Here is a 26578-nt window from a genome sequence, read left to right as displayed (position 1 = left end):
GAGATTCGACAAATCGGTCGTACGTCCATTTATTTATCACCTGGTATTTGTCGTATCTTTTCCCTCCTTTAACGATATCACTTTCCCAAAATTTCAAGTCCTTCTCCCTTTTCAGGGCTGTTGTTGCTATATTCTTTTGCAGTGTTTGTAAGTTCCCATTTGGATGATTCCTGGCTAGCGCTACCGCCTTTACTTTTACTTCAAGGGGTATAGCGGCGTATTTCAATCGTTTCGTAACCGGTTCGTAATACTCATCGGGAACAGATGATGCACATATTCCCAGTGACGTGGTGACGTGGAGATTTCCAAAGTGTTATGACCATTTTGCGATTCATCACTGGTCAGGATATCTTCCTCTGAAACACGTTCTGCTTCGTCTTCATGGTATATTACTTCAGTATCAACAAAAGTCATTTCGTTCGTCAGCTCGAAAAATCGCTCGACGATAGCCGCTCCTATCAGTCTTGAACGCCGAAATACAGAACTGCCTGCTTCCGGTAGTGCATTGATAATGGATTTGTCTTGCAACTCTTTTACAAACCAAAACTCAGCGTCGGTAACATCCCGCTAGTCATCGTCTGTGACAGGCTCTCAACTATATATTGTACAGCTAATTGAAGGGTGTACATCCTCCATTATTCAGATTATTCAGCTGAAAGATATGACACAACAAACAATAACTCGTTACTACGGCATAAACAGACGAGCTAATTACTACAAACTACATACAGTACTCGGTCATATTTTACTTACGGAAGAAAATAGTATTCATTCTCAAAACGTATGTATCCGCGAGGTTCACGGCAGCCTAGTGACGGAAAACAACTATTTCCGATTGACTTCTATAAGGCTCGTGCTGGACACCTTCACTCTTCCAGGTTCACAACTATGATATGATGAAGAGGCAACTGGGACAACATAACTTTTCCTGCGTGCATTCTGTCCCTTGCCTCGCTATAAACAAGCGTCGCGCGTTTGGGTACCTGTGATCCCTCGTCAGGAATTCGCAGCACTCTTACTCGGAGTTGTTTTCATGTGACAAGGCTTAAAAGTTAAATAATTTACTAAGTCATGGTGTTTGGGAAATTAGTTTGCCTCCCTCATTATTATAATTCTTTATTGATTTACAAACCTTATTAACCCTCCTGTCATTATCAACTGAGATATGGAAAAATATAAACTGAAAGAATAACATCCGCTAGGTTTCTTCCAGATTCGAACCCAGGTTTTCCAATTCCCAGCATGTTACCTTGGCCGTTGCGCTGTTACTGCTGTCGGCAAAAAGCATTTACCAAGTGGGTACAGAAGCGGCAGTTGTAAAAGTTTCTTTCCTCGATTTCTTGAAAAGTTTGCGTTTGCGGACCCCATACCTGATGATGAAAAAGACCCTATTTCCAATTATCTATCGATCCCTCCAATTTTGAGTCGATTGCTAGTGATAACCTTTAGGGGTGATTTTCATAAAACTGCGGGCTGTTAACCCAAAATATCTTCGAGTGCTTCGTTTTAGGTTGTACACAAGTGTACACAAGTGTACACAAGCGACCTGCCAAATATGAGCCGAATTGGTTGGCCGTGTCTGAGGCCTTCCCCTTGTGAGTCTTTTGCTAAAGAGAAGCATGATAACATTTCTAGTGCTCCGGCAGGAGCATTTCTGCGCTGGTGGTTTGAATGTCTCGTTTCCGTCGTTAATGCGACGAAAGAAACCGAAACGGCACATTTACACAGAAACAGTGTTGCTGTGTGCTACTTGACACAGTCATGTCGGTTAAATCTGTAAGCGTAACGTTGCAAAGTTGTATGAAATGGAATAATTGCAGTGGGGAAGGCAAACGGTCAGCCACTGTTCAGACGACGGGGGCAGCCGCGCGAACAGTGGCAGGACGCTCTGAACTACGCGGCTACCCCCGCCGCCTAGGTGGTGTGCACTCTTACAAAATGTCCGTGTGAACCCTAGTGATTCGACATGATCTGGGCGGCCTCGTAAACAACTGCAACCCTGCAAAATGTCGGAACCATTGAGACCGCCATTTTGAATGACCGGAGTGTGAAACTGAGAACCTTATCGCTGCAGTTCAACATTATCTATGGCGCAGTGTACGATATTTGTCTGACACGTTGGAATTACTCGCTGGGAGCCTAAGAATCTTTCAGACAAGAAGCTACATTAGAGAAAAATCACAGTTCACTTTGGTTCATGAAAAGTAGAACAACAGGTATATTACACTGAGGTAGGGATAAGCTGAGGGTACCGACAGGAGCAGACGTGAGAAACAAAGTAGATGAGGGGGAGAAAGGGCGAGATTGAGGGACGTTAAAGAACGCAAGTGCTGAAGAGCGGGGGAAAAAGTGTAATGTTACTGATTGAGAAACAAGGTTAGCTGGGAGAAGACGTAAAAATTGACTTTACTAATTGACACAGATAAACTGGCTATATGTGATGATATGCCAGCGAAAAGTTATGAAGTTCACAAAGAAAACGCATCTGTTATTTTCTTAAATGGATGGAGGCGGACAGGAGCTACATAGCCGGAGAGTCTGAGTACTTTTGTAGGACGGATGAACAGCTAGGATATTAGATAAATGAGATTATGATGTGATGACAGGTAACAGGTACTTAATATCTGATTTGAGGTACTGGGGTTCACGCACACTGACCATCAGCTGGAGTTCAAGTAGCATATAGTGGCTAAGTAATCAGTCTGGACGCAACCATACTGACTGGGGGTATGAACAGTTGACATAATGAGATGGAAGTTGCAGATGTAACGAACACGGGCACTCATGGGTAGCTCTAAACTTTTAGAGTTTTCACTGCTCTAGGAGTGTTGGATCCCATGATGGTGAACGTGCAAATTCGAAGGTATTGTCGTTGATATTCGTAAATATTTACCATTGCAGACTAAGTACTATTGCAGAGCACTGTTTCCTTTGTTGACATTGAGAAACGCTCATTTGCCTATCATACAACATATTACATTTATAACCTAACATCCCTACAGAGGACTGCGTTTTCTTGAGAAACCGTCAAAATTTACTTCCACAGCAGTACAGGAAGCTGTAGAGAGTGCGCTGCACTGAAATGGACCGTCAGAGATCAGTCTGAATACAAAAGATGTGCCACTGAAACTAGAATACCTCTGCAGTGACCGGCCCTTCGCATAACTTTTTTTTTTCCTTTCTCTGCCACGCGAACTAACTGCCAGTAGTGAGTATGGCTTTCTTCACTGTACATGCTTTTTAAAAAGCCTATAATATTCACAATATTAAAATGAGCTTAAAACCAAGGATTAAAGTACATTGATGGAAATGGGAAGTTTGACACCAATCCGATATTTATAAAACTTTACGGGGATCCTCAACACGTACATCTTCAACGATTGATCTTCCATTCCATGCCCAACACCAGCATAAGGCGCGCGCGCGTCGTGCTTGAATACCATTTTTTGTTCTTTGTGGTATGGAAATAAACAACCTCCGATAATTACCTAGAGGAATATGTTGCAATGATTGAAACATATGCTTCGTCAGTTCATGATGACTGGTGGCGGAAGGCTGGAGTAAAAGTATGCTTCTACCCTTAGCATACCAGACATTCTCTTCGGGTGGCTTGTCGGACTTCTGCCCCTCGTCAAGGCAATTGTGGTGTGAACTGCAGTGTGAGATCTTGCATTATCCTGCTGGAGTGTGACATTTGCCTCCTTGAGAGCCGGCCGGGGTGGCCGAGCGGTTGTAGGCGCTACAGTCTGGAACCGCGTGACCACTACGGTTGCAGGTTTGAATCCTCCCTCGGGCATGGGTGTGTGTGATGTCCTTAGGTTAGTTAGGTTTAAGCAGTTCTAAGTTCTAGGTGACTGATGACCTCAGAAGTTAAGTCCCATATCTCGGAGCCATTTGAACCATTTTTGAACCTCCTTGATAACAAATAGTATCACAGTAAGGTTTACCACCCTTGCTGCATACTGGTAAGCGATAAGGCTCCCTTCAACACTTATGACATCAAACTCGTTCTGATATGCAGTAGCTCCAAAACTCATGATTCCAGGAGCTGAAAAAATTATATGTCGACAACTGGTGCCTTACGGTATCTTTCACGAGATTGTCTGCCGCCACACTAGCGTCGATCCTACAGTCGCACACATGAGAGAGACTCGTCGCTAAACACCACAGAATGCTACTTAGTGTACCAATTCTCTCTGCGGAGGAAGGAAAATTGGTTTGATGGTCGCGTCGATGTTGAGGTCGTTAGACGCGGAGCAGAAGCTCCGATTGTGTGAAGAATGGAGAATGAAATAGGCTGTGCCCTTTCAAAGGAACCATCCGATATTAGCCTTTAAGTCCATGTAGGGAAATCACGGAAAACCCAAATCAGGATGGCCGGATGCAGGTTTGAACCGTCGTTCTCACGAATGCTAGTCCAGTGTGCTCACCACTGCACCGCCTCGCTCGGTTGTTCTCTCTGGATCTACACCATGAAAGGTTCAGCTGCCTGTGGTGTGGCGTGTGGGGTCCTGCCCACTCGTCTCGTATAGGTTGCCTAAAGGATTCTGCGTTCGCGGAATGCTATACAACAATTCAGTCAAATAATATTACGATAAAGAAGCTTGACAATACTTAAATTTGGAATTTACAACAAGCGCCGCAAGTGATGGGCGGCTTTAAAGCAGTAATGTTCTTCGCTATAGACAATGTCCCTGTAAGAAATTGATATGGACCTCTACTAACTACTATCATAGCACTGTCTGCTAGGTCTATGCTGATACTCCAGATAATGAGCCGATACTGAGCGGAAGAGGCTGTCAGGAGCGGCGCTTATGTTCTCCTCTTGTAGAGGCCGCTCCTGTCGTGGTGCGGTCCTAATCAGCGGGCTATTGCCCGATGTCGTTTCACCGCTTTCCCGTCTCTTCCGTTCTTTATCTTCGTTCCAGCGCTTTGGTTTCGCCAGAAAATGGCGTCAGTAGTTAGCTGAGCATGGCGACTAGAAATTTCTACAGGATTTCCAGTAACTTATTCCCGGCAGTTGGTTTCTACTTTTTTCCTTTAACCTTTGCCCTGAATTCAGCTATTGTCATTTGTCTGCTCGTCAGAACCAGTCGAATCATCCTATGATCTTGGAAAAATTATTTTAAGGAACTCGTTGTTACCTTCTTGCCATATTGTTATTATGAGACCTTCTAATGGAAGACACCTTAGTACGAACTAGAAACAACCGATATTGATTCTGGCCACCTCCCTAACACCAGCTTTCTTAGAAACGGAGCCCAGTGGCCAAATGAACCGCCAAAAGGCGGCGTAATCTTTTCCACAGTGTCATTTAGAGAAGAGAAACTTAAGAAGAGAAAATTACCTTTAAATCAGCCCTGCGAATGATTTCATGTGTTGATGAATTGCAGAACACGATTTTATACTCATATGAAACTCTCTAAATGTAGCACAATCCTGAAGACCTGCTTTGAGCAGTGTACGATGAACATACAAGCAAAATAGGTGAGGGCGATTTAGATACTGAATATATTGGTCGGTGATATAATGAGTGCTGGTGTATATGAAAATATTACGTTTTATAAAATGTGCTTACAGTCTGAACGGACCATTTCTTTATCAGTATCACAACGTCTCTGTTCACAGCCCAAGTATCAATTCGTGGTGATGTAAATATGTGGCCTGCGCGAATCCCCGATTTGGAATCTTCAGAGAATATCTTTGGGATGAACAAGAGTGATGATTATGTATCCGATAGGTCACAACCTTAACTGTAATTAACCACGAGCCGATAAAAATATTAGGAAAACACGGCACCGCGATTCGGAACTTAATATTGAGCCTCGTCCGAGTATTAAATATCGCCACCGTAGGAAAGTGTCGTTCCACTTTTTTTTTCAAGCTTAGTGGTTTTTATTGATGATATCAAACCTTTTATTCACCTACAGCTACTTTCCAAAATGTTTCCCAGTTACTCACTACTTTTCATTAAATACCCTCCATGATCCTCCCCCCACGAAAAATGGACCTTGCCGTTGGTGGGGAGGCTTGCGTGCCTCAGCGATACAGATAGCCGTAACGTAGGTGCAACCACAAAGGAGGGGTATCTGTTGAGAGGCCAGAGAAACGTGTGATTCCTGAAGAGGGGCAGCAGCCTTTTCAGTAGTTGCAGGGGCACCAGTCTGGATGGTTGACTGATCTGGCCTTGTAACATTAACCAAAACGGTCTTGCTGTGCTGGTACTGCGAACAGCTGGAAACAAGGGGAAACTACAGCCGTAATTTTTCCCGAGGGCATGCAACTTTGTTTTATAGTTATATGATGACGGCGTCCTATTGGGTAAAATATTCCGGAGGTAAAATGGTCCCCCATTCGGATCTCCGGCCGGGGACTACTCAGGAGGACGTCGTTATCAGGAGAAAGAAATTGTGGCACAACTTGACTAGAAGAAGGGATCGGTTGGTAGGACATGTTATGAGGCATCAAAGGATTACAAATTTAATATTGGAGAGCAGCGTGGAGGGTAAAAATCGTAGATGGAAACCAAGAGATGAATACGCTAAGCATTTTCAGGAGGATGTAGGTTGAAGTAGGTACCGGGAAGTGAAGGAGCTTGCACAGCATAGAGCAGCATGGAGAGCTGCATCAAACCAGTCTCAGGACTGAAGACCACAACAACAATAACCCCCCATGATTTTCCAGTGTTCTGAGATCTCAGCACATTTCACATTACAGTCCGCAAGCTCCACAGTTTCATACTGACACTATCAACAACAGTGTAACCTATTTATTTGCTTAGTGGACATTGTCGAACGTTACGACTTTGTTTCGGTGTATGAGGCACTTTTCCATTACTGTCTCTACTCGTTCTACTGAGCAACAGTATTATTAGGAGGATCGTCGTTCGTAGAACTGCAGAGACTTGAATGTACCCTATGGTTTCTTTTTCTCGTCTCATTACGCGTGACTCAAGCACTTGCGTGACACAGGCAATTCTCCCGCTGCAACTACTACTGACTTTGCTTAACAGGATACTTGGGGAGACATTGTCAGTAAGAAACGACTCTTTGTCCCAAGAACATGAAACATTCTCTCGTTTACATAATTCCCTCCTGAGGCGTAAATTGCCTTTTTGCCGTAGCAAATCTCCGAGTAATAGCTGAAAATAAGCAAGCGCACATCATTGGCCCATCATTTGTGAATTACTGACACTTGGTTACGGCACAGATCACACACGAAACTCCAAAACATTGCGAGTGTGGTTCGTAGGAGCCTTCGTAACAATGAAACTCAAGGAGGTCTTTCTACTACAGCGCTGCAGTGTCAGACTATCGCCGAACCACCGAGGCAATTATTCGTACCAGTCATTTCGAAGCTGTGAAGGAAAGCTATAAACGTGGCGTATTCTCTTTAATTTAAATGTTGACATAGCCACTGGGCTGCAGCTATTGCACTGTTGATAGTAAACCGTCAAGATCGCAGAGGACTTTTGTTAACATACGACTGCTTTCAGCACCTCGCGCACGAAATAGGAAATCCTTGTTCACGTACGTCACGTCGGTGTGAAGTGCTGTATTATAGGCGGTAGAGGGCAGTTCACAATAACGCCGTATTCATAGTAAAGCTTTTTACTTCTCCATTGACACATAAAGCTCTGAAACCCGTTGTACCTTATATAAATACGCTGCAATCGTGAAGGACAATTTTTATGTGATTTAATTTTATTTGATATGCACTTTCAAGCAGCACACTTATGCTGTTCTGACTTCCCTGCTTGTGAATATAGTGATAGAAATATAAACTTGTCCTGCTCTTTAAATTCTCCCATGAAATGTTGAATACCCGGTCTCTCGTAAAAGAACTGTTGATTGAAAGTTAACACCTTTCGCGTATTACTCAAACCGGAACAGTGCGTCAGTGGATACAGACAAGTCATTGGGCTTAAAAAACGCCACATTAGTAAAATGGTTAATTCCCAAATACTAATCCATGTTGGAAGAAGCCCTTTTCCGGATGAACCAACTACTTATGGATCTGTAACGATCTGTCTGACAATATATGCTGATACGGAGACGTTGCGGGCGTCCATAGATACGAGCAGAACTGTTTACTGGGCAACGCTATAAGAAACTTTTAACAAGAAGATAGTATTTTCAGTAGTTTCAAGATAACCCTAAAGGTGTCTGTCCAACTGGAAACCAAAACTTCTAGAAGAAGTGTTAAGCGTTGGTAAAATGATCCGAGCAGTGGGGTAATCTATAAAATCACGATTTCAGAACGTGTGCTCCTCCAACTGCCGCATGGAGAGGCACTACGTTACATGTCCGCCCGCTAACGGAGACGGAGAACTATCATAGCCAGAGTCATAGATCGTCGGGGTAACTGTGTTAGAATATGTAAAAATTCCCACAACGTAAACAATTTTGTTAAAACTGTTCCTAGATCGCCCCTTACAGGGATGTGACTAGGCAGGGGCAACTGGGATATTGCCCAGAGGGCCCCCTATGAATTGGGACACCAGGTACCTGAAAGAAGGAAACAGAAAAAAAGGATAAGTGGAATTGAAAAATTAGTAAAATCGATCACTATGTGAAAGTAATTAAAGCTGGTTTTGGAAATCATCCCCATTATTTTCATGAAGTTCCTTAGGGAATTATTCAGTCTCAGATTTGCGTATCATTTAGGGTCTGGTGTCCTCTTACAACACTTTATTGCCTAGATCGCAAGTTTTGTTAAATAGGTAACCGCGTTCATATAGTTAACTGAACTAGCAACATCTTAGACACTGTATACACTATTGAGCAATGTCACATAGCGCAAAAAAGTGGCACAGAAATTCTTGTGTATGATGATCTTTATGAAATTATAACCATAAGCAGTGTAATACGCCATCCTGAGAGACATAGGAACCAGTTAAAGTTGTACCGCAGCATATTTTCCGTGAGCGTCTAGATAGCAAAACATTCGCTCTTGCCAATAAATTGTTCTGAAAAGATACTAGGCTTTCAAGTACAGAAGGTCGCCTCCTGCTTTAGACTGACGGCGTCAGGTAATCACAAAGCATCATTCAGTCAACATCACCTAGTAGACGATGTTCAGTGCGTCTACGTAGCGGCGGACAAAAGCAGATGTAGCACGGGGAGTTGAACATACCAGAAATGTTATCAGTAAATGGAATTTAAAATGGTGTTAGATTACTGACTCGTCAAATGAAGGTATTTGCATAAAATACTGAAAGCTAAGATTAGCAGCGACCAGAAACAGGTGAACAACTGATGTCATACACAGTCTTCCGACTTCTGTCCAAATAGCTACTGCCTTCTCGAAGTGAGCGGTTAATAACTGGTGTCATATCAGTACATAATGTCGTAAGTTGTTATGCAGAAATATGATTCTCTGCTTATCACCTAAATGAAAAATGGCATTAAACAATGACGTTTATAGTGTTACGCCTAACGGGCACAGTATCATTTGATAGCCAAACATGGCAGCGAGAAAATTCCAAATATCAGGAGCTCGCGTTTCAGTTACCTCTACCGATTCAGATCTACTGAGGTAACACCTCAAGAAAATGTGACTGCACTGTACTGGCACTGAGCATACGAACTGAAATGGCGCAAAAAAAGAAAGGAAAGCTGACCCATCTCAGTTGTAAGAGAAACAATTTCGAATCGAGCTTCATTTCGGTTGTAAGACACCTACGATTTAAAATGCAAATTTCATTTCTGACAAAATACAGTTTAATATTAGAGATTCGTCTATAATCGTTAGAATTATTAGAAATGTATTATTTCTTATGATAAGATCATGCAAAATGCGTGATCCAAGTGGGCTTTTATTTTTTTTATTGTCAGAATAAGCTGTGGCTTTTTTTGTTTTTTATGTTTTCCCTTTATGTTTTTTTTCCTGTTTAAGTTTGTCATATTTTTGTTTCCCACTATCTTCTCGTGAAAAACTCCACTTTCCAAACTTTCACTATTACTGTTTATAAAACAACGAAACTTCATGTTTTCTTAGTTTTCCAGAATATGATGAGTATGACGATCTTGGAAACATCGTGGTACCTTGACACTGCCACCAGTCTGTAAATCTTAAAGCTTTTCATCAACCTTTTTCTTCTACATGTTTAGAAAAGTATGTTCGGTTGGTAAAAATGTAATACGTTGTAGATGAAGAGGAAGACATAAGTTTTTTTGAGAAATCGTTTAAGGAAACTCATGTTTTAGTAACAATTTTCAGTAACGGAACCTTCGTAATGAAGTAATATCCAAAGATTAAATCAACTTAGCGATAGTATTCTCTCTAATGTACCCAGGTATGACAACATAAGACGATTCAATGACGATTTTGAGGGCGATAGGGACCATTCCTTTTCACTTCATGGTCACTACCTCTTTTCTACGTGCTATTTCTCACTTATAGTCATTGCACTGTTACGTATCGTTGATATAATTTCTCCACATTTTGTTTGCAATTCAACAACAAATGATTTATTATGGCCAAACGATGACCAGATCGCGAATTTCTCACACGGGTTAAGGAAGCAAAAAAAAAAAAAAAAAAAAAAAGCAAATTTATGCGGCGTAAGACTGTGAAGGAACGTAATTAGCCTGTGCGGCGAAACCAAGTAGGAATGTCTTCCATAAAATTATCCAGTGGTCCACGTGAGGTCATGCAGTGGTTAACAGCTGTTCCTAATGATCTGCTGCATCATGAATTGCTCTGGGCTAATGGTGGCAATACGGCTAATTTCCTAAATGGCCCACCTGGGGTGTCAGATATGCATCGTCGGTTTGAATGCCTCATTGCCTGTTAAGAGCAGCTGCGCCAATTGCTGTCTGCCCGATACTGTAGGTAGCCCTGATTCGGAAACAATGGAGGCAAATCCTTCGGAAGCGCAGAAGAGTATAGCAGAACAAAAGCAATGGTTGAAAGCTACGATGAAGTGTTTCTTCCTATTCGTCCAAACTAAAACAAGTGGAAGTTAAAGATAATTGTTGGCAAAGGATCAATAAGTAGGTCGTGGAGGATGTCTCGAGAAGAAATTGTCTTGCAATTTTTCGGATTTGTTTCCTGCCAACACTGATCTAGTATTAGGACGCCCAATTCTGTCTCATAGTGCATAGTTGTCCTAACTGGCAGCGGGATCCTATTTTGCAGCGTGTTTCACTGGAGGAAACGATAGGAATTCCACCTGAAGTGGAATGCAAACCCTTCGAACTCACTCAATAAGAAATTGGTACTTTTCGACAGAAGATGGGAAAAGAGATACATCTCGAGGAAACTTCTGAGAAACTCTGCGAAACTGGGTGGATGGAGAATCGAGAAGCTTTTACAGTTGCAGACATGGCACGATTAACTCTGTCAGCCGGTAACGACATCCATTAGACAGAGTGGTACAGATACACTAACCAAAACTAACATAATTTAAGTTTCACAAGACCTACTCACTTTGTATCACATTACCCTTATTAGTTGCCTTTAATTCGCAGTTGTGAGTTTCGCGCCAGGGAGTGGGGGGGGGGGGGCGTTGGGGGAGAGTGTGTGTGTGTGTGTGTGTGACAGAGAGACAGAGAGAGAGAGAGAGAGAGAGAGAGAGACAGACAGACAGAGACAGAGAGAGAGAGAGAGAGAGAGAGAGAGAGAGAAATGGCTGCTTTGAACATAAATTTCAGGATGGCGGTGGAGGGGAGGGGATGGTGGAACCCGGGCTCCACAATGTTTGTAAAGCTTCCCTTAACAAAACCGACTCCCCTTTCTCATTAGTAAGACCAAAATTTTATTGTTTTCCTGTTCATCGCAGATGACCAATCACCGCCAGTATAAAAAGAAATAACAATAATAGATTTTTTTTTTTTTGAGTTATCAGTCCCCTGACTGGTTTGATGAGGTCCGCGACGCATTTGTCTCCTGTGCCAACCTCTTCATCTCAGAGTACAGCTTCATGAATAAAGTATCAGATGTATAAAAACACGGAAATCAGATGCGTACAAGAAGTACCTGATGACCAAGCACTGTTCCGTCACGAGAAAACACCTCAAAGTTTAAAGAGTTACTGGGTCCCTAAGAAACAGCGCACTTTGCAAACCGCTGAAATATTGACTGACATTATTGGAGAAGCCATTAACTTTGTCATGCGGTGTATGGCGTGGAGACAGCTAGCAGTTGTCAACGCAATTTATGTTAGCGGGGTAAGTACCTAAACCGACAACTGTAAACAGGGAAGAGACAAGACAAATAAACAACGGTCACGACCGAAATTTGTCATCACAGGTAAGGATAGATCTGGTAAACCATGAAAGAATGAATTTAAGTTCAGACGATAACTAAATAACAGAAATGCTATAGTTTGGTAGCAATAGTAAGTGTTAGCAACGTTACAGAACTTTATCACGATGACTATGTAAACTAGGACAGTTGCTTAACCAGAGCACACTATTCAACTAGATATAAGTTTCAATATAAAAACCGGTCATGGGTCATCTGAAAAGTGCATTTACGGGGAGTAGACAACTATACCCGGGCCGGTGAAACACGTCACCTGACAGCTCGCGTGTGGTTGTCTACACTGCGATTGCGAGGCTGCAATAGCTGCCACCGCACACGCCCATAACTCCGAAATACGTTTTGTAATTGTAAGCTACAATCAACGTTTATACGTAAATGCAACAAGGTACATTTGTCTAACAATGGAGAGAACGACAAAGAGACTAAGTATTAGTATATTAAACCGGGAAATAACAACACCTGAAGTTAATGACAATATCTATGAAAAGACATCCTAATTGTAACAATAATAGCTACATGTAAAATGTCGTATAATAATGCAAATCTAAGCATACCAAATAACACGCTATCCACACTCATAGAAAGAAATTGAGCAAAATATTCATAGCCTACTCGATTGCAGAGAGAAAAAGAATTGATTTTGTATACATTCACACTCACCAATTTACGATGTCAATGGCGCATTTCCATTCAGTTCTCCTTCACTATCTTCGGAATCGGCGCCAAAACTGTTACCTTCATCATCGCCATCATCATTAAGGGGAATCATTAACTGTTCGTTTTCATTTATAATGCCATCTGTAGCCTGTGCTTCTCTTATCAGTTTAGCAACATGGTCTACTTTTTTCCTCAATGAGGTAGCGTCAAAACGTAGCAAGACGTTCACGTAGCAGCCTTGCACTTCTGTTATAGTAAAAGTCTTGTTGTTACTTCTAATGCACGCCTTAACTTCACTCCAAACCAATTCAATTGGTTTAAAATGACAGTGATAAGACGGTTGCCTAATTACCAAGTGACCCTGATTGCTTTCAATTTCATCCACAACGTATTTAGGCGTCACAGGCTTACTTAGTTTCACGAGCGAGTATAACAGTAGTTTGGTCATGCTCATGCCCGCAGCAATGTCTCTCGCCTGCTATCACTGCACCACAGTTTCTTTACGGTCACTAGTGGTGGGAGCTTTATCTAAAATCAAGGAATGATACGGTGCATTGTCCATCAAAAAAACTGTCGGAGCGCTGAACTGGAGCAACAAATTTTTAAACCACAGTAGAAACCGTGGGTGGTCCATATCCTCATGATAGTCAGAGGTTTTTTTCGATCGAAAAACTAGAATTGCTTCAGGCACAAAGCCGTTTGAAGATCCTGCATGGGCCACAATTAATCGTGATCCTCTTCCTGTTGGCAGATGACCGCTGCTATTCGGAGTATCACCTGTCCAGCATTTCTCAACAGATTTTCCAGCGTTGACACAGGTTTCGTCCAACCTTTTGACTGAGTGTTGTCCAGTCCTACAATTTTGTGTAAGAAAACGAAAGGAACTGCAACGACATGAGCTTCTTCTAATAACAGTTTTCGTCCACCTAACTTTTTAAAACGGAAGCCCGTACGTTTTAATATTATCTTAAGTGACGTTCGCCCCCCCCCCCCCCCCCCACCTGATAAAAGTTCACTTTCTTTTAAAGTAATTAGCAACTTCGCTATTGTGGGCTACTCTTTCCTTTTATAGTATCCGCAAATACGCCGACAAATTGCATCGGATTGGAAAGAGTCAATATCTGTAATAGGACGAGGCTGCTTTTTTTATTTCTTGCCCGGAGTACTTAAAAACACACTGTTTCATCCACAGGCGCTTTCTTCCACACTGTTTATTTCACTGTCTTGTAAGTCATGAAGTGGCACCCCTTTCCTTAGAACTGTTCTTTCACCGAGTCCTACAGTTTTTGAGGTACGCTCTAAAACTTTATCGGCAGGAATCGACGCATGCCCATGAACAGAAACAAATTCTTTTTCTTGCTCGTAAAGCTCATGTTTCCTCCATAGTAATTCCAAAGCCTGACTAATGGCACTCCACGTTGCAACGGATTGTCGCTTGGTGAACCGTTTTGGAGACACTGTTTAACAAACAAAAACTGTACTCGAGGCGGTAACACAACATTACAGTAGGCGTTCAAGCACTAACATACAATGTTTACACGGAAGCCGGCAACGTGGTAGCGTCGACGCCGGAACCGGCTTTTGTTCGGCGCTGTTATTGGTTCAGTAGACACGGCGCCTCCTGTTCCTCACTTGTTTGTTAGTTATTCTACCAACTCTACCGCGCTAGTGGAGTGACCTAGAAGTGACATGTTTCAGCGGCCCGGGTTTAATATCCAAAGGTTAGAAAGAATAAGACTTTCTGAAACGAATGTCACGCAGCCTGGTACTGGTATTCTAAACGCCACGGAAGCCGTTGCTGTTTTATTCTTTCAAATCGTTATACGACGTGCAGAGGACTATTAATAGCGAGCAACCCAGATTACACGTAGACGATTTCGGGGTAGTATATAAAAACTATATGACAGTATTTTGTAATCCTGTCTTAGCGGAGTCTGCGAGTTGGTTGGATAAATTGTCGCTAAATTTCAAACACATTTCTCGTAATATGAGTGAGCGCTATATGTGGCGGACCTAGGTGACGTGCATCACGTACATCTCATATTCGTGGAGTTTATTGAAGACAGTACTGAAGCACAGGAAAAAAAAGACCAAAGCTAGCGCAACCACAGAAACTGTATTAAACGTACTATACGCGTGGTACGAGCTTAATGGTTAATGGAAATGAATGAACACTATTGTACTCTTCCCAATGGCCATCATTCGTATCATATTAACGATAGTTAACTACTGTTTAGGGGCTATCTAGCAGCATTAACACCTCTTTGATGGGGGGCGTAAGACAACTATCTCCGCAGGTTCGACATTGAGAGAGGACGGCGCTGGATGGGAGGTTCCCGTTTGGGGCTCTATGGCACCCCGAGACGTTTGACATGTACGACCGAAAGCAAAGAGATACACATATGTGTGGAGCATGATGTAATCTAACTGAAATCTGCCTGTACCACTTGGCCTTTCCAAGTACAATTCGTCCTCTTGTGATCCTTGAACAGTGTATTCGCTATTACGAGCTTAAATTTCTTACAGAACTCAGTCTTTCTCCTGCCTCATTCCTTGTCCCAAGCTCATATTATCCTTTATCCTTTTCGTCTACCCATTCCCCTATAACTGCGTTCCGCATCACAGTCCCCCATAACGTAGATTTTCCTGTTCCCTTACATACTGTGTTACCCTTTCAATATTCTCATATACTTCTCTGTCATTTCATCTTCAGCTTGCGATGTCGGCATGTATACCTTAAATATCGTTGTTTTTGTTGGTTTGCTATAGATTCTGATAAGAACTACACTATCACAGAACTCTTCACAATAACAAATGGTTCAAATGGAATTGAGCACTATGCGACTTAACTTCTGACGTCATCAGTCGCCTAGAACATAGAACTAATTAAACCTAACTAACCTAAGGACATCACAAACACCCATGCCCGAAGCAGGATTCGAACCCGCGACCGTTGCGGTCGCGCGGTTCCAGACTGTAGCGCGTAGATCCGCTTGGCCACCCCGGCCGGCTACTCCCCTTATACCATTTTCTGCTGCTGTTGATATTATCCTATACTCATCTGCCAAGCAATCCTTTTCTTCTTTCCATTTCACTTCAATGACCTCTACTATATATAGACTGAGCCTTTGCGTTCCCCTTTTCAGACTTCTTAGCTTCCCTACCACATTCAAGCTTCTGACGTTCCACGCCCCGACTCGTAGAACATTATACATTCGTTGGTTACCGAATCTTTTAGTCATAGTCACCTCCCCCTAGCAATCCCCTCTCGGATATACGAATGATGGACTATTCCGCAATATTTGGCCAATGGAGAGATCATCATGACACTTCTTCAATTAGAGGCCACATGTCCTGTGCATACGCGTTATGTGTCTTTAACGCAGTGGCTTCCATTGCTTTCTGCATCCTCATGCCGTTGATCATTGCTGTTTCTTCCGCCTATAAGGGCAGTTTCCCATCTCACGGGCAAGAGAGGGCCCTGAACTTCAGTCCGCTCTTTCGCTCCCTTTGACAAGGCCGTTAGCAGAATGAGGATGTCTTCTTATGCTGCAAGTCTTCGGTCGCCAATGCTGATTATTAATCAAAATCTAAGCGATATTGCGTTTCGAACTCGGGACGGAGGACGTTTTAATTACTTATCAATTATGCTACCCCTAGGCCACGGATTATGATAATCTTTTCTTCTATTTGAAAAGGGAACACGGCCAAACTAATTTATGAAGTTATGTTTGGTACAATGAATGGTATCTGTCCTTACTACTCCAGTATCGAGAATTGGGTTGTTTTTATTGAGAGGGGGCATTTCAGTACTGAAGAGCGTCTTGGATTGAAAACTCAAGTCACCAAGGGTGCTGTTGCTTCCACGATCCTGGATAATCGAACGGCTCAGAACGTAGCTGAAACCCAGGACATACCACGAGGACATGTGGGTTATATTATTCATGAGATTTAGGATACGAGAAAGCTCTCAGCCAAATTAGTTTCCACATGTCTCAGTGCACACGAAAAACGTGAACAAGTTGTTTCTTTACTGTCCATTTTGGTTCAGTTTCGCCTGGATTGTGTGGGATGTTTGGATCGTCTCGTTACCAAAGCTCGAAGGTGGCTATACACATGATCCAGAGACTAACGTACAGTACAAAGAACGGAGATAAAGTGTATTTTCATGTCCAAAGAAATTCAAAACGAAAATATCAGCAGATAAGTCTTTTGGGATAAAAATGGAATCCTACTTATTGACTTCTTAGATCTAGGTAAATTACTATGCTGGACCTCCTGACAAAATGAAGGAACCGTTAATCAGCAAACGGCGATCAAAGCTGAGAAATGGAATCTTGTTTGTGCAAGACAATACCCTTTCTCTCAAGGCCACTATCACCCAACAAAAATCGACGTTATCACTTTTAAATCCTCAAACAGGCCTTCTATTCGACTGACTTGGCACCGTGACACTTATCTGTTCCCATCAGAAACATTTCAGGGAAAGACTATTTCTGAATACTGGGGAAACCAGAAAGACTGCGCATGGGGAATTTTCCCCACGTATATACGTACCTATTTAACTGTTAAAGAAGTTAGAACAAAGATGCCTAACAGCGTTGCGCATAACAGCATTTTTTCTTCTTAAAGTTAACGATTTATCTGCAATTCCTCGTAGACTGCCAGATCCACAACTCCCTTGAATATACTTATTTTGTCATCATTTCTTGTGCAAGGTTGCTGATCCACCATTTCATACAGCATGTGATCAGATGTATTCTGACGATGGCCGAAAGTGACTTACAAGTTCGTTGCGCCCTCTATCGGTAATGCTAGAACTCGATATGGTGTTGTCCCACACTTAGCCTTGATTACAGCTTCCACTGTCGCAGGCATACGTTCTATCAGGTGCTGGAAGGTTTCTTGGGGAATGGCAACCCACTCTTCACGGATTGCTCCACTGTGGAGACGTATCAGTGTCGGTCGGTGAGGCGTGGTACGAAGTCGGCGTTCCAAAACACCGCAAAGGTGTTCTATAGGATTCTGGTCAGTACTCTGTGCAGGCCAGTCGATTACAGGAATGTAATTACTCAGACACAGGCTATGCATTATGAACAGGTGCTCGATCATGTTCAAATATGCCGTCACTCTCCCTGACTTCCTCTTCAACAGTGTGAAGCAATAATGTGCTTAAAACATCAATATATGCCTGTGCCGTAATAGTGCCATGCAAATCAACAAGAGGTGCAAGCCCCTTCCATGAAAAACACAACCATACCATAACATCAGCGCCTCCGAATTTTTTGTTCGCACTACACACGCTAGCAGATGACGTTCACCGGGCATTCGCGATACCCACATCCTGCCATCGGATAGCCACAAGGTGTACCGAGCTTCGTCACTGCACACAATGTTTTTCATCTGTTCAATCGTCCAATGTCTAAGCTCCTTACACCAAGCGAGGCGTCGTTTGGCATTGACCGGCGTGATGTGTGGCTTATGAAAAGCCGTTCGACCATGAAATCCAAGTTTTCTCACCTCCCAACTAACTCTCATGGTACTTGTAGTTGATCCTGACGCAGTTTGGAATTCCTGTGTGATGGTCTGGATAGATGTCTCCCTATTACAAATTACAACCCTCTTCAACTGCCGGTCGGCTCTGTCAGTCAATAGTCGAGGTCGGCCTGTGCGCTTTTATTTAGAACACGACCGGTTTCGGGCTCATATACGCCCATCTTCACGTGTTATAACTGAGTGCTGTGACCCAGAGCGCTGCACTGGATAGTACAGGACACGGTATATTAGCAGCGAACGCGGAACACGTAGTGTCCGTAATACGCCATATCCTGTACGGTCCGCTGTGGCTCTATGGGCCACAACACGAAGTTATAACACATAAAAATGGGCGTATAAGATCCCGAAACCAGTCATGTTCTATATGAAAGAACCTTTCAACCGTAGCGTTGTTTTCGACTTCCTTAGCTGAGGCTGCTGCTGAGGCAAGCGTTACATCAGAATTACGAGGTCCCATATGACTCAAATTATATTTCAGCAAATTTCATTGAAGCTTATGGCTTATTATGCAGATAATTCATGGCTTGCAAGTAGAAGTGGGAGCTCCTCACAAGTTGTCAGTTCTGACGTTATGAAAATTGTGTTGATAATATACGGATCGAACCGGGTTGAAACGCGGTAAAAGACCTTGTAAGAAGCTATTTAGGTACGCCACGTAAGTTCTCTGTATGAAAATCGCTGACTGCGCTGTGTGCAGTCTGTGGCTGGTAGGACTCATTGTTAGAACATATGCTTGTGTAGTATTGGGCAGATAGATGTGAACAAAATAAAAGTCTCTGAGCACAATGGAACTTAACATCTTAGGTCATCAGTAGCGGTCGCGAGGTTCCAGACTGAAAGGCTAGAACCTCTCGGCCACACCGGCCAGCTGGATGTGAACAGCGCGTAGAGTTGGGCAGTTGGAGGTGAGCCGCCAGCAGTCGTGGATGTGGAGAGAGAGATGCCAGAATTTTGAGGCGTTACTATGAGCTGACGATCTGGACGAGTGTCCGTCAGAAAAAGGAAATTTGTAAGACTGGATGTCATGAACTGATAAATATACACTACTGGCCATTAAAATTGCTACACCAAGAAGAAATGCAGATGATAAACGGGTATTCATTGGACACATATATTATACTAGAACTGACATGTGATTCCATTTTCACGCGATTTGGGTGAATAGATCCTGAGAAATCAGTATCTAGGACAACCACCTCTGGCAGTAATAACAGCCTTGATACGCCTGGGCATTGAGTCAAACAGAGCTTGGATGACGTGTAGAGGTACAGTTGCCCAGCAGCTTCAACACGATACCACAGTTCATCAGGAGTAGTGACTGGCGTATTGTGACGAGCCAGTTGCTTGGCCACCAATGACCAGACGTTTTCAATTGGTGAGATATCCGGAGAATGTGCTGGCCAGAGCAGCAGTCGAACATTTTCTGTATCGAGAAAGGCCCCTACAGGACCCGCAACATGCAATTGTGCATTATCCTGCTGAAATGTAGGGTTTCGCAGGGATCGAATGTATGGTAGAGCCACAGGTCGTAACACATCTGAAATGTATCGTCCACTGTTCAAAGTGCCGTCAATGTGAACAAGAGGTGACCAAGACGTGTAACCAGTCGCACCCCGTACCATCACGCCAGAATGTGAGTTCACCGCGATATCGCCAAACCCGGATTCGACCATCATGATGCTGTAAACAGAAACTGAATTCATACGAAAAAATTGAGGTTGTACCATTCGTGCACCCAGATTCGTCATTGAGTACATCATCGCAGGCGCTCCTGTGTGTGATGCAGCGTCAAGGGCAACCGCAGTCATGGTCTGCTAGCGGATAGTCCATGCTGCTGTACACGTCGTCGAACTGTTCGTGCAGATGGTTGTTGTCTTGCCATCGTCCCGATCTGTTGACTCAGGGATCAAGGTGTGGCTACACGATCCGTTACAGCCATGCGGATAAGATGCCTGTCATCTCGACAGCTAGTGATACGACGTTGTTGGGATCCAGCATGGCGTTCCGTATTACCCTCCTGAACCCACCAATTCCATATTGTGTTAACAGTCATTGGATCTCGACAACGCGAACAGCAATGTCGGGATGCGATAAACCGCAATCGCGATAGGCTACCATTCGACCTATATAAAAGTCAGAAAGGTGATGTTACACATTTCTACTCCTTACACGAGGCATCACAACAACATTTCACCAGGCAACGCCGGCCAACTGCTGTTTGTGTATGAGAAATCGGTTGGAAACTATCCTCATGTCAGGACGTTTTAGATGTCGTCACCGGCGCCAACCTTGTGTGAATGCTTTGAAAGGCTAATCATTTTCATAGCACAGCATTTCTTCCTTTCGGTTAAATTTCGCGTCTGTAGCACGTCATCCTCGTGGTATAGCAATATTAATGGCTAGATTTTATAACTTGACCACTATTAAGGTAAATACAATGTTTGTTCTCTATCGGAATCTTTCATTTGCTAACTATACCTATCAGTAGTTAGTGCCCTCAGTAGTTAGAACCTTTCATTTAGCTGACACTATTGGCTCACGACGTATTACAGTAATTGAGTAACGAAGGGTTTTGTGAGGTAAGTGATTCATGAAAGGTATAGGTTGTTGTTAGTCAGGGCTATTCGTTTGTAGGAATTATTGAAAGTCAGATTTCGGTGCGCTAAAAAATAATGTGTGTCTGTTTAGTGATGATGAGTACAAGTAAAGAGAGTTTTGCTGAGCTGTTTGAAAATCAAGTAACGTAAGAGTTTTTCCAGCACCATCATTCCTTCCACTCAAAGCGGAAGTTTCAGCCTCAAAACGTAAATCAGTAGAATAGTGCCAAAATAAAAATCGAACGCAATGGTATCGTGTTATATATCAATAGAGTGCATATGATCAGGGGATTACGAATCTGCTACTGGATTTTTCTAGGCAAAGTGGCACAAAAGTTTTTGATGTATCCTTATTGGTTTAAATTACTGATATAAATTGAAACAATATATTTTAAGTAAAATTAGTTATTAGAATTGAAGTTGTTGTCTTCGCGCTTCGACTGAAAATCTTACACTGCGAATTAGAGACGGATTTGACCTCAGAAACATGTCAGTACAACTATGGATAATTTCTGTATGACAAACCAAAGACGAAACATTTTTCAAAATTTTATAATACATTTATTTGTTTAGTTTGCAACCCTACAGTACATTAATTTGATAATTAGTTTCGGTTGTTTACACAACCATCGTTTAGGGGCCATTAGCGTCAACAGACTTTAGGCATTCGTATATGTTAAAGAAAAGTAACGTACAAAATGCAGTGGCATATCAGTCATGTTAACGTTATCTAGGCCTCACCGCCTGCATATCTTGGTATTAGGGAAGAAACAAAAAGCAGCTGTCAGTTGATCGTGACTGCATTGCAGAAACAGGGATGCGATCAACAGCAACGACACACCGTTCTAATTTAAGAGGCAACTTGAGATTAGTACTCGCTATACCAACGGGATAAAAAAGTGTTAAGAAACAAACAGTTTCATTACAAATAACGAAACAAATCAGCATAAAAAATATAAGTTGTGATAAGCACAGCACATGAATAATTATAAATAAAGACATAAACATGTCACGCGTGTAATACTGCACTTTATTTTAAATTCCTTTGTTTCTTCTTTTTTTGTTTTACATTTTATGTTAGTGAAGTAAAATGAGTGTGGATCAGTTCATCTGAAAGCTACTTTTTCTTTTTTACGTAGTACCTATAAACGCAGACGATTCGATCTAATCGTAGTGTAAACATTGACTGCATTCAGTGATGGTCTATTATACTTGTACGTTTCTTAACCTTAGTATATGCATTTAAGATTATTTACGTCAGTGTAACTAAGGAAATTTTCTGTTTGTACTTGTTCTTTTAAATCTGACAATGGTTATGCAATCGACAGAAATCAGCTATCAGATTTAATGTTCTGTAGTTTTTCGATCTACAGAATAAAATGATTTTGTATTTAGTATTTTTTAAAAAATTGTCTGAATATACTGAAGATCGATTTCCCTGTTGGTCTGTAGTGTCAGGTGTTACTAATAAACACCAAAACTTGGCTGCTCATGACATATACAGGTAAGTATGAATAATTTCAAACGGTTTTCTGTAGGGATCTGTTATGTTACGTCTGGACCAGCATTTATTTCTTTTTTAGTTTAGTACGAACAAAGCAGTTAACGACTAAAGCAACTGACATCTGAAGCAATCCATCTGTGGTGGATCCATTCATCGCAATAGACCTTCTATCGATCGTCTGTTACAGTTCGCGGTAATCGATAGCTGTCACTTGAGAACGTGGCGCATGATAACGAGCACAGTCACATCTTCGGTGCGGGGTGCTCCATGTGCCGGGAACACAGAATGAGATCGTATCTTTACTGCCATATACTTGGTTGTCACGTCGGCAACCAGTTCGTAGAAGGCTAACAACTTTCAGGCACATTACGCGATAAACTACTTCATTTTACTCAAGAAGAATGAGTGTAACACCGTTTAAGGTACTGTATCATAGACGACTTAGGATACAAGTAAAGCTGATAGCAAGCACATACCAGAAGATAGTACATGGTGAATTTTACATGAATACTAAATAATTGAAATTCTGGTGACACATAGGATTCTAATTTTATATACGAAGACAGTAACTTGTTCTCGAAAGAACAGTTACCATTGATGACCGTGCAGCTTTTTCCTGGAATAGATAATGACTAACTGAAAACCTCAGCTGCCGACAGATATTGTTGCTATACCTCGATTTGGACAGCTAAAAATGTGTGCCCCGACCGGGACTCGAACCCGGAATCTCCTGCTTACATGGCAGACGCTCTATCCATCTGAGCCACCAAGGACACAGATGAATAGCGAGACTGCAGGGACTTATCCCTTGCACGCTTCCCGCGAGACTCACGTACCCAACTGTCCACAATTCTACATATGTATTGTACCTTATAGACATTTACCCACTCACTCATTAGTCGCACACGCTTTGGCGATTCCCGTAAGAGTTCGGGCAACCTGTCCGCATTCGCACAGACGAAGGTCAATGGCTGGGTACCCCCGGTCGGGGCACATATTTTCAGCTGTCCACATCGAGGAATAACAACAACACCTGTCGGCAGCTGAGGTTTTCAGTTAGTCATCATTTACTTCAGGAGTCTAATTTGTTGAATTATGAACAATAACTGATCGTCTTGCCGAAAATAACACAACGGCTGGTTAACACTATGAAAGGCTTCAGGACTAACCGGAATAAGAAAGAATGAAAATAATGTTAGAATATTGTGTTTCCACACCAAGTAAATTCGAAATTTGGAAATGGAGGCACACTGAGCTTGGTTTCATGAAATGTATCGGCTGATCCCCCCCCCCCCCCCCCCATGAACCATGGACCTTGCCGTTGGTGGGGAGGCTTGCGTGCCTCAGCGATACAGATGGCCGTACCGTAGGTGCAACCACAACGGAGGGGTATCTGTTGAGAGGCCAGACAAACGTGTGGTTCCTGAAGAGGGGCAGCAGCCTTTTCAGTAGTTGCAGGGGCAACAGTCTGGATGATTGACTGATCTGGCCTTGCAACATTAACCAAAACGGCCTTGCTGTGCTGGTACTGCGAACGGCTGAAAGCAAGGGGAAACTACAGCCGTAATTTTTCCCGAGGACATGCAGCTTTACTGTATGATTAAATGATGATGGCATCCTCTTGGGTAAAATATTCCGGAGGTAAAATAGTCCCCCATTCGGATCTCCGGGCGGGGACTACTCAGGAGGATGTCGTTATCAGGAGAAAGAAAACTGGCATTCTACGGATCGGAGCGTGGAATGTCAGATCCCTTAATCGGGCAGGTAGGTTAGAAAATTTAAAAAGGGAAATGGATAGGTTAAAGTTAGATATAGTGGGAATTAGTGAGGTTCGGTGGCAGGAGGAACAAGACTTCTGGTCAGGTGACTACAGGGTTATAAACACAAAATCAAATAGGGGTAATGCAGGAGTAGGTTTAATAATGAATAGGAAAATAGGAATGCGGGTAAGCTACTACAAACAGCATAGTGAACGCATTATTGTGGCCAAGATAGATACGAAGCCCACACCTACTACAGTAGTACAAGTTTATATGCCAACTAGCTCTGCAGATGATGAAGAAATTGAAGAAATGTACGATGAAATAAAAGAAATTATTCAGATAGTGAAGGGAGACGAAAATTTAATAGTAATGGGTGACTGGAATTCGAGTGTAGGAAAACGGAGAGAAGGAAACATAGTAGGTGAATATGGATTGGGGCTAAGAAATGAAAGAGGAAGCCGCCTAGTAGAATTTTGCACAGAGCACAACTTGATCATAGCTAACACTTGGTTTAAGAATCATGAAAGAAGGTTGTATACGTGGAAGAACCCTGGAGATACTAAAAGGTATCAGATAGATTATATAATGGTAAGACAGAGATTTAGGAACCAGGTTTTAAGTTGTAAGACATTTCCAGGGGCAGATGTGGACTCTGACCACAATCTATTGGTTATGACCTGTAGATTAAAACTGAAGAAACTGCAAAAATGTGAGAAATTAAGGAGATGGGACCTGGATAAACTGAAAGAACCAGAGGTTGTACAGAGTTTCAGAGAGAGCATAAGGGAACAATTGACAGGAATGGGGGAAAGAAATACAGTAGAAGAAGAATGGGTAGCTCTGAGGGATGTAGTAGTGAAGGCAGCAGAGGATAAAGTAGGTAAAAAGACAAGGGCTGCTAGAAATCCTTGGGTAACAGAAGAAATATTGAATTTAATTGATGAAAGGAGAAAATATAAAAATGCAGTAAATGAAGCAGGCAAAAAGGAATACAAACGTCTCAAAAATGAGATCGACAGGAAGTGCAAAATGGCTAAAGAGGGATGGCTAGAGGACAAATGTAAGGATGTAGAAGCTTATCTCACTAGGGGTAAGATAGATACTGCCTACAGGAAAATTAGAGAGACCTTTGGAGAGAAGAGAACCACGTGTATGAATATCAAGAGCTTAGATGGCAGCCCAGTTCTAAGCAAAGAAGGGAAGGCAGAAAGGTGGAAGGAGTATATAGAAGGCTTATACAAGGGCGATGTACTTGAGGACAATATTATGGAAATAGAAGAGGATGTAGATGAAGACGAAATGGGAGATACGATACTGCGTGAAGAGTTTGACAGAGCACTGAAAGACCTGAGTCGAAACAAGGCCCCCGGAGTAGACAACATTCCATTAGAACTACTGACGGCCTTGGGAGAGCCAGTCATGACAAAACTCTACCAGCTGGTGAGCAAGATGTATGAGACAGGCGAAATACCCTCAGACTTCAAGAAGAATATAATAATTCCAATCCCAAAGAAAGCAGGTGCTGACAGATGTGAAAATTACCGAACTATCAGTTTAATAAGCCACGGCTGCAAAATACTAACGCGAATTCTTTACAGACGAATGGAAAAACTGGTAGATGCAGACCTCGGGGAGGATCAGTTTGGATTCCGTCGAAATGTTGGAACACGTGAGGCAATACTGACCTTACGACTTATCTTAGAAAAAAGATTAAGAAAAGGCAAATCTACGTTTCTAGCATTTGTAGACTTAGAGAAAGCTTTTGACAATGTTGACTGGAATACTCTTTTTCAAATTCTAAAGGTGGCAGGGGTAAAATACAGGGAGCGAAAGGCTATTTATAATTTGTACAGAAACCAGATGGCAGTAATAAGAGTCGAGGGGCATGAAAGGGAAGCAGTGGTTGGGAAAGGAGTGAGACAGGGTTGTAGCCTCTCCCCGATGTTATTCAATCTGTATATTGAGCAAGCAGTAAAGGAAACAAAAGAAAAATTTGGAGTAGGTATTAAAATTCATGGAGACGAAGTAAAATCTTTGAGGTTCGCCGATGACATTGTAATTCTGTCAGAGACGGCAAAGGACTTGGAAGAGCAGTTGAACGGAATGGACAGTGTCTTGAAAGGAGGATATAAGATGAACATTAACAAAAGCAAAACGAGGATAATGGAATGTAGTCAAATTAAATCGGGTGATGCTGAGGGAATTAGATTAGGAAATGAGACACTTAAAGT

At 42.4% G+C, this 26578-nt stretch overlaps 1 protein-coding gene and 1 non-coding gene across 2 annotated transcripts in view; one reads left to right on the top strand and one right to left on the bottom strand.

Moving 5' to 3' along the window:
• The window catches only part of LOC126266972 (hemicentin-2-like), an 852087-nt gene that overhangs the window by 560281 nt on the left and 265228 nt on the right, over window positions 1–26578 (top strand). The gene's annotated exons all lie outside the window — the stretch shown is intronic.
• Window positions 23284–23357, bottom strand: Trnat-ugu (transfer RNA threonine (anticodon UGU)). The gene has a single exon. It is a non-coding gene; the product is annotated as a tRNA-Thr (tRNA).

Source organism: Schistocerca gregaria, chromosome 4 (assembly GCF_023897955.1).
Source record: "Schistocerca gregaria isolate iqSchGreg1 chromosome 4, iqSchGreg1.2, whole genome shotgun sequence".
Lineage (NCBI taxonomy): Eukaryota > Metazoa > Arthropoda > Insecta > Orthoptera > Acrididae > Schistocerca > Schistocerca gregaria.
Note: the sequence above shows the minus strand (reverse complement) of the source record. Positions and strands in the feature narration are given on the sequence as shown.